Genomic DNA, 12701 nt, shown 5'->3' on the forward strand with positions numbered 1-12701 from the left:
TTGTGACCCACCTGTATTGCAGCTACCTACTTGTGACAAGACAAAACAGGAGTTCTCCTGCTTATTTTTAAACAGCAATATGCCAGGCAGAAGCCCAACAGGTTAAAAGAGATGCCTCCACCAACTGTATCTTCTTCTTTTTGTATATAATTTTTAATAATTTTTTCTCTTTTGCAACTTAAAACACTCCTTTTACATCCTTAAGATATCAATGACTTCTTTTCATCTCTTTCCATGGTTCATTTTACATATCATAAATCCCTGCATATTTTTTTAAAAACTATACCATTCAGTATTCCATTATTGCGTCCATCAAAACTTGTTTACACTGTTGAATTTATCTGAATGCTGCCAGAGTTTTCAGCTGTACGCAATTATTTCCCATATATTCAGTAAACGTTTTCCAACCTTCTTTAAACTTAAGTTCTTCTGTGTTTGAGGAGTGTGCGTTTGTTGCTACCTACATATAAATAATAACAATCAGGGGCTTTCCATTTTAACAGCAATATGCCAGGCAGAAGTCCAACAGGTCAAACCCGCCTCCATCCACTGCGACTTCAATGCTTTAGGAGGGAGGAAGTGAATGAGTGTGGAATTTTTTGTGTGTGGTTTTGCGTGTGTGTGTGGTGGGGATTGGCCTGACCTGTTGGATTTCTGCCTGCAGGCGAGAGAAGCTCCCCCTCCCTCCTCCCCCCCAGTCGCCCCTCCCCTCGTCTTACTTCTGATTGGCTCCTCCGCCTCCCTCCCCTTCCCAGTCCCTTCGCGGAAAAGGAGGGCGGGCGGGCGCTCGCGAGCGCTGATTGGCTCCGGCTGGCTCTCTGTTTCTCCCTCCCACGCCGCACCCTCGCCCTTGCGCGGGCGGGCGCGCGCTGCCGTGGAACGCTGAGGCCGGCGCGCGCACGCGCAACACGCCGCCCTTTCTCTCTCTCTCTCTCTTTTTCCCCGGGTCTGGCATGCGGGAGCCGCGAGGCTGCGTGGCTGTTGCTGGGGCGGCCGGCTGGCTTGCAAAGCAGCGGGCAAATCAGGTCAGTGGAAGCTGGGCTGTGTGCATGGGTGGGGGGGTGGGGGTCTCCCCCCTTTACCCTCCCCCCTTCCTTGCAAATCAGCGTTGCACCCCGTTTTACGGCATTGCAGCGCATATGCATTTTGCAATTTGTTGCAAATCTATTTTGCAATCTATTGCAATAAGTCCGTGCAGCTGCATTGTGCATCGTTTGCTGCACCGCGCGCGCATCGCTGCTTTTTTTGCGCCTTGTCCGCCCGGCATTGTGTGCTGCAAAGGCAAAGGGCACCTCGCGCGCACGTGCAAGAGGGGAGAAGGCTCCGTCTGCAGTTGCAATTCACGCCCCGTTGTCCGCGTTGCATTTCCCCAGGTCGGGTTGCAAGAATCCGAAAAGGAAAGGCATGCATGGTTGGAAAAAAAAGGAAGGCGCCGCCGCGGAAGAGGGTGCGCCGCGGAAGCGTTGGGCGGGGCTGCAAAACTGCAAGCGAGAGAGAGAGAGAGATTTTGCAAAATTTAAAATAAAAATGGCTCGTGTGCGTTTCTGACGTGCAGGAGAGGAGCGGCGGGGTGAGGGAGGGCGCGCGCCTGTGCCATGCGGTGCACTCAAGAAACGGGGCGGGGGTGGAAGCAGGCGATCCTGCAGATAATCCCCACTCCCCCCCAGGCCTCCGCCTTCCCTCTCGCCCCACTGGCTTTCCAGAGTGCGCAATCGGGTGAGGTGAAGGTTGAAAGAGAATCGCTGCTGTGGGGAGAGAGGGTGGGAGAGTGACTGGGGCCCATGCAACCCAGAGCCAGTTTGCATGCTAGGTCTTTGTCACCAAGCGCTCCTTTCCCTTCGTCCCGGATTGCACCAGCCTTGCGCCACCTGTGTGATTCTCCATCAATGCAAAGGACCTGATTTTGGGGACAGCGGACTTTCTGGAGGGCAGAAAGCTCTCATCTTTTAAGTGCTTGCTTCCTTTATGAACTAGTAGCGCCTGGAATGTGGGTTGTTGGCGGGCATCCATGTGGCAACGGGTTGGCATGAGATCTACCCAACTGGTATCTGGAGTTCTTTGCTTTTCCACCCCCCACCCCCCGCTGCCCGCAGGATGCATGATGTTGCTGCACATGGATAGGGAAGGCCCACTTCAGTTCATGTTGTTGTTGTTTAATTGTGTCCGACTCTTCGTGACCCCCTGGACCAGAGCAGGCCAGGCACTCCTGTCTCCCACAGTTTGGTCAAACTCATACTGGTAGCTTCAAGAACACTGTCCAACCATCTCGTCCTCTGTCATCCCCTTCTCCTTGTGCCCTCCATCTTTCCCAGCATCAGGGTCTTTTCTAGAGAGTCTTCTCTTCTCATGAGGTGGCCAAAGTATTGGAGCCTCAGCTTCAGGATCTGTCCTTCCAGTGAGCACTCAGGGCTGATTTCCTTCAGAATGGATAGGTTTGATCTTCTTGCAGGCCATGGGACTCTCAAGAGTCTCCTCCAGCACCAGAATTCAAAAGCATCAATTATTCGGCGATCAGCCTTCTTGATGGTCCAGCTCTCACTTCCATACATCACTACTGGGAAAACCATAGCTTTAACTATACGGACCTTTGTTGGCAGTTCAGTTCATACTGAGCACCAAACGATGGACGTTTTCCATGTCCTCCATGCACCGATCGAGCTGTCTGGCTCAGGTTTGCAGCCAGTCGGAGAAACTTTAGTTTAAGAGCATAAGAAGAGCTCTGCTGGACCAGGCCAGCATCCTGTTCTCACAGTGGCCAAGCAGATGAACCAGTGAGAAACCAGCAAGCAGGATTTGGTTTCCAGCAGCTGGCATTTGGGAGCATTGCTGTCTCTCACTGTGGCATAGCCATTGTGGCTTATAGCCCACTCACTGCCCTCTCTATATGAATGGGTAAAAAGGTAAAGGGATCCCTGACCATTAGGTCCAGTTGTGGCCGACTCTGGGGTTGCGGCGCTCATCTCGCTTTATTGGCCGAGGGAGCCGGCGTACAGATTCCGGGTCATGTGGCCAGCATGACTAAGCCGCTTCTGGCGAACCGGAGGAGCGCACGGAAATGCCGTTTACCTTCCTGCCGGAGCGGTACCTATTTATCTACTTGCACTTTGACGTGCTTTCTAACTGCTAGGTTGGCAGGAGCAGGGACCGAGCAACGGGAACTCACCCCATTGCAGGGATTCGAACCGCCGACCTTCTGATCCGCAAGTCCTAGGCTCTGTGGTTTAACCCACAGCGCCACCTGCGTCCCTCCATAAATGGGCATTATTATAATATTATTATTAATTTCATTTCTATACCGCTTTACATTTCAAATAAAAAAAATCTCAGTAGTCTTATAATGACACATTGCAGTGTCAGACAAAACAACCCAGAATAAAACAAATTTCAGCGTCAAGGAAAATATTTTGGATCCTTCTCCAAGTGAGGGTGGTGGCCGTCCCTGCCTCGTGTGGGAGCATGTTCAATAGTTTTAACTGTGGGTAGGCAAACGAAGGCCCGGGGGCCGAATCCGGCCCAATCGGCTTCTCAATCCAGCCTGCGGACGTTCCGGGAATCAGCGTGTTTTTACATGAGTAGAATGTGTCCTTTTATTTAAAATGCATCTCTGGGTTATTTGTGGGGCCTGCCTGGTTTTACACAAGCAGAATGTGTGCTTTTATTTAAAATGCATCTCTGGCTTATTTGTGGGGCATAGGAATGCGTTCATTTTTTAAAAAAAATCAAAATATAGTCCAGCCCCCCACAAGGTCTGAAGGACAGTGGACCGGCCCCCTGCTGAAAAAGTTTGTTGGCCACTGGTGTGTTCCATGTGAATAATTAGTACAGTCATACCTCAGGTTGAAGTAGCTTCGGGATAAGTATTTTTGGGTTGCGCGCTGCGGTGACCCGGAAGTAACGGGGCGCGTTACTTCCGGGTTTCGCCGCATGCGCAGAAGCTCAAAATTATGTCATGTGCAGAAGTGGCGAATCGCGTTTGCAGGTTGCGTTTGCTTCTGGATGCGAACAGGCCTCTGGAACGGATCCCATTTGCATCCAGAGGTACAGTGGTGCCCCGCAAGACGAATGCCTCGCAAGACGAAAAACTCGCTAGACGAAAGGGTTTTTCGTTTTTTTGAGCTGCTTCGCAAGACGATTTTCCCTATGGGCTTGCTTCGCAAGACGGAAACGTCTTGCAAGTTTGTTTCCTTTTTCTTAACACCGTTAATACAGTTGCGACTTGACTTCGAGGAGCAACTCATAGAACGCGGTGTGGTAGCCTTTTTTGAGGTTTTTAAAGACTTTGGTGATTTTTGAAGCTTTTCCAAAACTTTCCCGACACCGTGCTTCGCAAGACGAAAAACATCGCAAGACGACAAAACTCGCGGAACGAATTAATTTCGTCTTGCGAGGCACCACTGTACCACTGTATTAGTAATAGAGCAATTTCATTTTAAAGAAAAAAAGTGCAAAGAATCCCTTGTGTGTTTTGCGACTGGCACGGGCCCAGTTGCGACCACGTGGAGATCTTTAGGTGCCAGACCGCAACCTTTCTTAAGCAGGTCAGAAGAAGAGCTTATTCATTGCATTTAAATCCTACCTTTATTTTCAGGGACTACATGGCTCACGGGCCCCCCAAAGTTAATCCCTATAACAACCATGCAGGGCGGGTTAAAAGGCTGCGACTGACTCCAGAGTCACCCAGTGAGGTTCGCAATGGAGTGGGGATTTGAACCCCGATCTCCCAGTTCGTAGTCTGGCTCTCTTAACCACTACACCCCACCGGCTTCCTAGAAGACATTTGCTATGGGGCAGCTCTACAAATCAAGTAGGCAAATAAATACAGGGAAAGCCAATTGCCACTTAAGAGAAGGGCTTGAAATACTCTCCTTGAAGTCTGGATTTGTTTTACTCTGGATCGTTTTATTTGCTGGTTTAATGTGTTGTGAACCACTTTGAGATTTTCTTTATATAGCGGAATGGAAATGTAATGAATAATATTAATAAATCCCATTGGAGTGGGGGGGACAGGCCGCCTAGACTTTCTGTGGTGGCGACTATAATGTAGGTTTAAGCTGCCATTTGGCGATTATCTTATATGCCTAAGTTTCTAGCACTGCCCCATTTCCAGCTCCAGATTAGGATCAGGAAATTTTCCAGGGCTTTCATTTTTCTGTGCAAGGTTTTCCATTTCTTAAGTTCGTTAGGAGCAATGAGTGGGTGCCAGCAGCTGCTGCTGCAATATCTGGCAAGCTTGGCCACTGCAAAGTTTTGAGCTTTGTTTACTAAATAGAAGTAAAACAAACACGCCGAGTTGGATTACTCTCTAGGGCATCAGGAAATTTGCCCATGCAAGCTTAGTTTGTCTAGAGAGAGTCCCCCGCCAAAAGCCCACGTCACCACAACTGGAGAAGGGGGTTGATTTGGATGCCGGGTGTGCAGAGGGAGATTTATGCACAAGCATCGCAAGATAACAGTGAAAGCATTTTGGGTTGCACAGTTGACATGCTTTTAGTAAATGTGGCAAAAGGCTAGGAACTGTTAGTCTCTCCTCCTTGTCTGATTTAGTCGCCTGCTCTGACTTCTGAGTCCTTAGCACACATTTATATATATATATATATATATATTTAATAGTTTTTTAACATACCATTTTTAACAGTAATTAAACATGCTTTTACATCTTTACAGTTTTTTAGACTTCCATCAATCCTGCCTGAAAATTTTCCAATCTAATCTCTTAGTATACATTTCTTATTTTCCTTATTACATTTAAATCTCATAACTTACATCTCTATTCATTATCTATTTTGTAACATTTCACATATTTCTCCTTACAAAACTTCTTGTAGTCCTGCTAGTGTAATTTGTTGATTACAATTGCTCTTCAGATAGTTCATATACTTCTTCCAATCTTCTGTAAATCTCTGGTCCCGCAGGTTTCAAATCCTTCCTGTCATTTTGTCCAGTTCTGCATAGTCCATTAATTTTATCTGCCATTCTTCTTTCGTCCTTAGCACACATTTCTTGCATGCTTTCAAACGTTCTTCGCAGCTGGTCTAGAATAGGAATAATAATAATAATAATAATAATAATAATAATAATAATTTATTACTTATACCCCGCCCATCTGGCTGGTTTTTCCCAGCCACTCAGGGCAGCTTCCAACAGAACATTAAAAAACTGATAAAACATCAAACTTTAAACACTTCGCTAAACAGGGCTGCCTTCAGATGTCTTCTAAAAGTCAGGTAGTTGTTTATTTCCTTGACATCTGCTGGGAGCAGGGAGCATGTCCTGCAGATCTTGTTGAACGCCATCTCCCATCAGGCCTAGCTTGCTACATTGTCCATGGCCTTGAGAGATTTGAAGATGGCTATGCTATCTCCTATGCTTTTGAATTATGGTGCTGGAGGAGACTCTTGAGAGTCCCATGGACTGCAAGAAGATCAAACCTATCCATTCTGAAGGAAATCAGCCCTGAGTGCTCCCTGGAGGGACAGGTCCTGAAGCTGAGGCTCCAAGACTTTGGCCACCTTATGAGAAGAGAAGACTCCCTGGAAAAGACCCTGATGCTGGGAAAGATGGAGGGCACAAGGAGAAGGGGACGACAGAGGACGAGATGGTTGGACAGTGTTCTCGAAGCTACCAGCATGAGTTTGACCAAACTGCGGAAGGCAGTGGAAGACAGGAGTGCTGGCGTGCTCTGGTCCATGGGGTCACGAAGAGTCAGACATGACTAAACGACTAAACAACAAAAATCCTATCTCCTCTCAGTCTCCTTTCCCAAGCTAAACATACGCAGCTCCCTCAACCGTTCCTCATCAGGCTTAGTTTCCTAAGGAGCTGGGGTGGGGCTGCCTTATTATACCATTAGTTCAATGATTCTCAAGGATTTCTGTTAGGAGCTGCTGGGGATCGAACCTTTGACCGTCTGCTTGCAGGGCAGATAAGCCTGCCACTGAGCTATGGCCCTTCTTAGCACCTGGAGGTTCCTAAGTCTTGGTCTTGAACAGTGTTTCCCAAAGTTGGGTCTCCAGCTGTTTTTGGACTACAACTCCCATCGTCCCTAGCTAGCAGGACAAGTGGCCTGGGATGATGGGAACTGTAGTTCAAAAAACAGCTGAAGACTCGGTTTCAGAAACACTGGTTTGGAAGGTTTGCATTTCTTTTTAAAGTGAAAGGGGAGAATTCTTCCAATTTTGCAAATACTGCATTCCATTCCCTGGTGTCGCCTACATTTTGGTGAAATCATGTTACCCGCTAAAGCCCTAGGTGCAAAATCTGGCATGTGCACCTCCTACAAGCCCTTTGGGTGCTTTTTCTTTTCTTAAAAATCATTGCCGTCGAAGGTCTTTGTGTGTAATTATTGAGGGGAAGTGCGTGGAACAGGTCTCAATGTTTTGATTTCTGGGGATAGAGTTGAGAGATGACCTAACCTGGGGAGAAAACAGCAAAGACCTGATGAAGAGAGCACAGCAGAGGTTATATTTTCTGAGAATCCTCCAGAAAAACAATCTCTCAAAGGACCTGTTGATGGCATTTTACCATTGTACTGTGGAGAGCGTATTAACTTATGGTCTGTGTGTGTGGTTTGGGAGCTGCATGGCCAGGGGAAAAACAATGCTTTCCAGGGTTGTAAAGACTACGGAGAGAATAATTGGGTGCACTCTTCCCACCTTGGATCAAATCTATGCTTCCAGGTGCCATAAGAAAGCTGCAGAGATAGCACAGGACAGTGCGCACCCCGGAAATGATCTCTTTCAGCTTCTGTCTTCTGGAAGAAGGTCCAGGGTTATAAAGACTAGGACTAGCCACCTGAGAAACAGTTTCTATCCAAATGCGATTTTGGTTTTAAACGCAGTGTAAGGAGTCTCTATGGGAGTAAAAAGGTAAAGGGGACCCCTGACCATTAGGTCCAGTCATGACCAACTCTGGGGTTGCAGCGCTCTTCTCGCTTTACTGGCCGAGGGAGCCGGTGTACAGCTTCTGGGTCATGTGGCCAACATGACTGAGCTGCTTCTGGCAAACCAGAGCAGCGCACGGAAACGCCGTTTACCTTCCCACCGGAGCAGTACCTATTTATCTACTTGCACTTTGACATGCTTTCGAACTGCTAGGTTGGCAGGAGCAGGGACCGAGCAACGGGAGCTCACCCCGTCACGGGGATTCGAACCGCCGACCTTCTGATCGGCAAGTCCTAGGCTCTGTGGTTTAACCCACAGCGCCACCCGCGTCCCCTCTGTGGGAGTATATTGTATTTAAAATGGGGTATCAGAGTTTTTAGCAGGCTAACCAGGTTGGGATAGCTGGGATAGCAGGCTTATTGGTTTTTTAATTTTCTTATGTAGATTTTTCAGTTTCGTTGTTCTGTATGGGACAGCGACAATAAAGATCGTATCGTAGTAAATCCTGCGCGGTCTGCTGACGGCATTAAGTGCCAAATGGGCACCGTGGGAGACCTAGAATTGGGTGTCAATCACAAGACTTGTCTGCGCATCGAAAGGAACGGCTGTGGCTTAGGGGGCTCGCTTTGGGCTCCTTGGCTCTCTGTTCAATGCCCTGCTCTTAAATCCCAGGGTTAAGGAGATAGAAATGGCATTCCTGGAAGTTGGCTTCACAGCTGTGGCATCTGTATCACAAACGTCTCCTGGAAAACCAAGCCTGGGAATAAGCAGAGATGATAGAGGCTCAAGTCACACAGAAGAGGGAAGAGATGTGGCAGGACAGCCATCAGATGGAGATAATAGAATCGCACTTGTAGAGTCGGAAGGGACCCCGCGGTCATCTAGTCCAACCCGCTGCAATGCAGGAATCCTGCCCAAAGCCTTTCTCTGGGTGGGCCCGAGCCACCAGCCTCCTGGTTAACAGCCAGAGATTCTCTTGACACATTAATAATAATAATAAAAATTTATTTACTGTATTTTTCGCTCTATAAGATGCACCCGACCATAAGACGCAGCTAGTTTTAGAGGAGAACAAGAAAAAAAATATTCTTTCCCTCTCTGCCCAGCGCCTCTCCAGCGAAGCGGTCAGAACAGCAAGAGGGATTGCTGCACAGCGAAAGCACCGATCCCTCTCGCTCTCCTGGCTTCAGCGCAGCCTGCATTCGCTCCATAAGACGCACACACACTTCCCCATACTTTTCAGGAGGGGAAAAGTGCGCCTCATAGAGCGACAAATATGGTATACCCTGCCCTTCCCAGTTTAAAAACCAGGCTCAAGGTAACCAAACAGCAAATATAAAACATTGATTAAAATGCGACTTAAAAACAGCATAAAATACAACACAAAGTGCAGCATCAATATCAATAAAATTCAAAAATTCAGGGGTCGTTTTGGGGGAAAACAACAACAAAAACCAGTCAGTAGACATCAAATGACCACCAGGGCTAACTGGCCAAGTTGGTCCTCCTAGGGCCAGCAAGGAGACCAGGGAAGAATTTAAATGCGGGCTCCCAGAAAGGGTTTCTTCATAGAAGAGGAAAGGGAAAAGGGAATAGAGGATCATGCTAATTCACATTGAGCCGCAAGAGGGATGCTCCAGCTCTGGGTTTTCTACGTCAGCCAGGAGCTTGCATTACAAATTCGCTCCCTCCCATCTCTGTGGTTTTGTTGAGCACGGGGAGCTGTGGGTTTGTTTGATGCTGAGATGCGCAAACGCCACCCGTATCTGCAAACGATACTGCATTTCCGCGAGAGCGCATGTCAATTGGAAAATCGGTTGCCATGCAAGAAGTGCTGAGCGTTCGGTGATGCTTCCCCTGCTTCTCTCTAGCTTACCTGCATGCTGTTCCGCATTTCATCTCCCAAGAGCTGCAAAATCAGCAAATAAATTTGCCAGGTGACGGGCGCCACCACATCCAGAGCCATCAGATCATTAAACTGTGATGCAATGCCCTCATGGTTCGCATGTTCACTCCAGCGCCAAAGATGGGTATGCTGGTTATACACCTGATGTTTAGAAAAACAGCTCTGTTATTTTGTCAAATGTTTGCATCTCACCATTTAAAGTGCCATTTGGGTCCCGTAGGTTCATAAAGCAAGTATACTGTTCCCACGGTGGGAAAGGGTTTAAAGACATTGCCAAAGGAGTTTGGATCCTGCAGTGTTCCCTATTCAAAGTTGCTGAGGTCATGTATCTTAGTGTGCACCTATCCTGTCTGGTGCTTGTCCCCTAATGGGGTGTAACTGTTGCTGACACCATTTAACCCAGGCATGTTCCAAATCCGGCCCAGGGGCCTAACCCTGCCTGCCCATCGGTTTAACCCGGCCCCTTTGGCGGTTTATTTCGTGGGGGGGAAATCCTAAAAGGTCAACAACTTCAATCCCAAAAAAAGAAAGGTCAACAACTTTGGGGGGAAATCCTAAAAGAAGGTCAACAACTTGCATCCTTAAAGAAAGGTCAACGACTTTGGTTGGTCCTCACACATGTTCACTTCAAATCTGGCCCTCTTTGGAAAAAAAGTTTGGATTTAACCTGTTCGAATATCTTGTGTTGATTTTTGCTGAGCTGCTTGGCTAAACTAGAAAGCTTGATTTTTGACATTGTGGCATTGCTTGCTTTCCCTTATGGCATAATTCTTAAATCTCAACCCCTTGCAATGCAAAACTGCGCAGCTGCCCCATACGGGGATCAAACCTGCAACCTTGGCAGTACAATGGTACCTCGGGTTAAGAACTTAATTCGTTCTGGAGGTCCGTTCTTAGCCTGAAACTGTTCTTAACCTGAAGCACCACTTTAGCTAATGGGGCCTCCCGCTGCTGCCGCGCCACCAGAGCGCGATTTCTGTTCTCATCCTGAAGCAAAGTTCTTAACCCGAGGTACTATTTCTGGCTTAGCGGAGTCTGTAACCTGAAGCATCTGTAACCCGAGGTACCACTGTACAGTCAAACCCCGGGTTACAGATGCTTCAGGTTGTGGTTTTTTTGGGTTATGGACTCGCCAAAACCTGGAAGTACCGGAACGGGTTACTTCTGGGTTTCGGCGGTCGCACATGCACAGAAGCACTAAATTGCGCTATGCGCAGAAGCACTGAATTGCAACGTGCGTGCGCACACGGGGTGCTGCGGGTTGCGAACGTGTTCCCCGCACGGACTACATTCGCAACCCGAGCATCCACTGTACATCAGCACCACGCTTCAAGCTGTCCAGGCTTTCTGTGTCCCTGTCTCAGTTACCCTCTCCCACACCTGATTTTCTGCTCCATGGCCATGCTTCTGCCTCTATTAGAAGCCTTTGATGTAGTCACAATTTCATTCCTACCTTTGGGAAGCTCATTTCTGAACCCTGCAGGGTCCTCTCCAGCCTGTCGATTGCTAATTTCTGCTGTTGCTGGAGGAACGACGTTTTCTCCCAGGGTGCCGGGAGGATGGAGACTTCATTCTCTCCAAAATTGATGTCATCATTGGGTGTAATCAGACAGAACATTCGAAGCCACTTTCCCCCTCCGCTTCTTCCATCCCGTGCCGCTAGCAAACTCTCCCTCATAATAACCTGAAGCTAATTTTCCTCGCTCTCGCCATAGAGCTGGAGTGGAATGCATTATTTGCAAAGATGACACTTATTTGAGCAAACCTGTGCATATTTCCTATTTGGATTTTTCATTTCGTTTTCCCATTACAGCGTCTTCCCCATGGCCCTTCTTTTTTAGTGCTATTTTCCCAAATCTGTTTGAAGTTGATGTTGGATTTTCCCGTAGCAAAATGGAAGCCAGTCGTAGGAGGTAGAGGATAGCGAATGCTGGACAGAGGAACAAGTTCTCTGAATCTGTTCTCAGACACTAAGACTTTCCGCATTATTCTTTTTTTAAGACTCCATATTGCTTTTTTCTCCCCATGTAAGCATAACAGTTTTTCAATCTCCCAGTTCGTTTGTAGTTCTGCCCACTTTGCTTGCTGGAAAAGCTACTGTCCTGCATTTCTCTCGCTTCTTCAATATATGATTCTAAAATTGCTTTTGGGGGGGGGGGTAATTAGATTTCTTTACATCCTCTTTTCATGTCCACCACCAGCTTCAATTTATTGTCTTGCTGTCTAAATTCTCCTCTGTTCTTTGTTTCCAGGTGTCTTTGAAATCGGGGTTTGGGTGGGGAGGAGCGGAATTCATTGTACCGTCCTGCCTTTGCCAAATTGGCACCCTCCAGATGTTTGGGGCTATAGCCCTATGGGAATAAAAAGAATTGTAGTTGGAAGGGACCCAAGGGGTCATCTGGCCCAACCCTTGGCAGTGCTATAGTCTAAAACATCTGGAGCAGCTCAGCTTTGTGAAGAAAATTCAAATACAATGGTAGCTTGGTTCTCAAACGCCTTGGCACTCAGAACAACTTGGAACCCAAACACTGGAAACCCGGAAGTAAAAGTTCCGGTTTGCAAACTTTTTTGGAAGCTGAATATGCTTCTGTTTCGAGTGTTATGCTGAGGTGTGTCTGTTTTTGCAATTTATTTTGCGTATTTGTTTTTGCGGCTTTTTGTTTTGTTTTTGTGACTCTGTGGAATCCAGCTCAGCTACTGATCGATCAATAGTGTGACTGCAGTACACTGGTAGTACATCCAGTACACTGGATCAATGGTCTTGTTAAATAGTAAAATTCATGTTAAATTGCTATTTTAGGGGTTGGAACGGGTTAATCCATTTTGCATTACTTTCTAGGGGAAAATAAAAAGTGCTACCGACGCGTGACTAGACATTCTTTTTTGGCACCTAAACCCAGGACCCAGAAGCCATT

At 47.4% G+C, this 12701-nt stretch overlaps 1 protein-coding gene across 1 annotated transcript in view; it reads left to right on the forward strand.

The window, feature by feature from the left end:
- Positions 1-865: 865 nt before the first annotated feature.
- PTP4A3 (protein tyrosine phosphatase 4A3) overlaps positions 866-12701 on the forward strand; it is a 109348-nt gene continuing 97512 nt past the window's right edge. Inside the window, exon 1 of the mRNA XM_081012894.1 lies at positions 866-1025. The gene's annotated coding sequence lies outside the window, so the exon portion shown is untranslated. The remainder of the gene's footprint in view (positions 1026-12701) is intronic.

Source organism: Podarcis pityusensis (assembly GCF_964106645.2).
Source record: "Podarcis pityusensis genome assembly, chromosome: 7".
Classification (NCBI taxonomy): Eukaryota; Metazoa; Chordata; class Lepidosauria; order Squamata; family Lacertidae; genus Podarcis; species Podarcis pityusensis.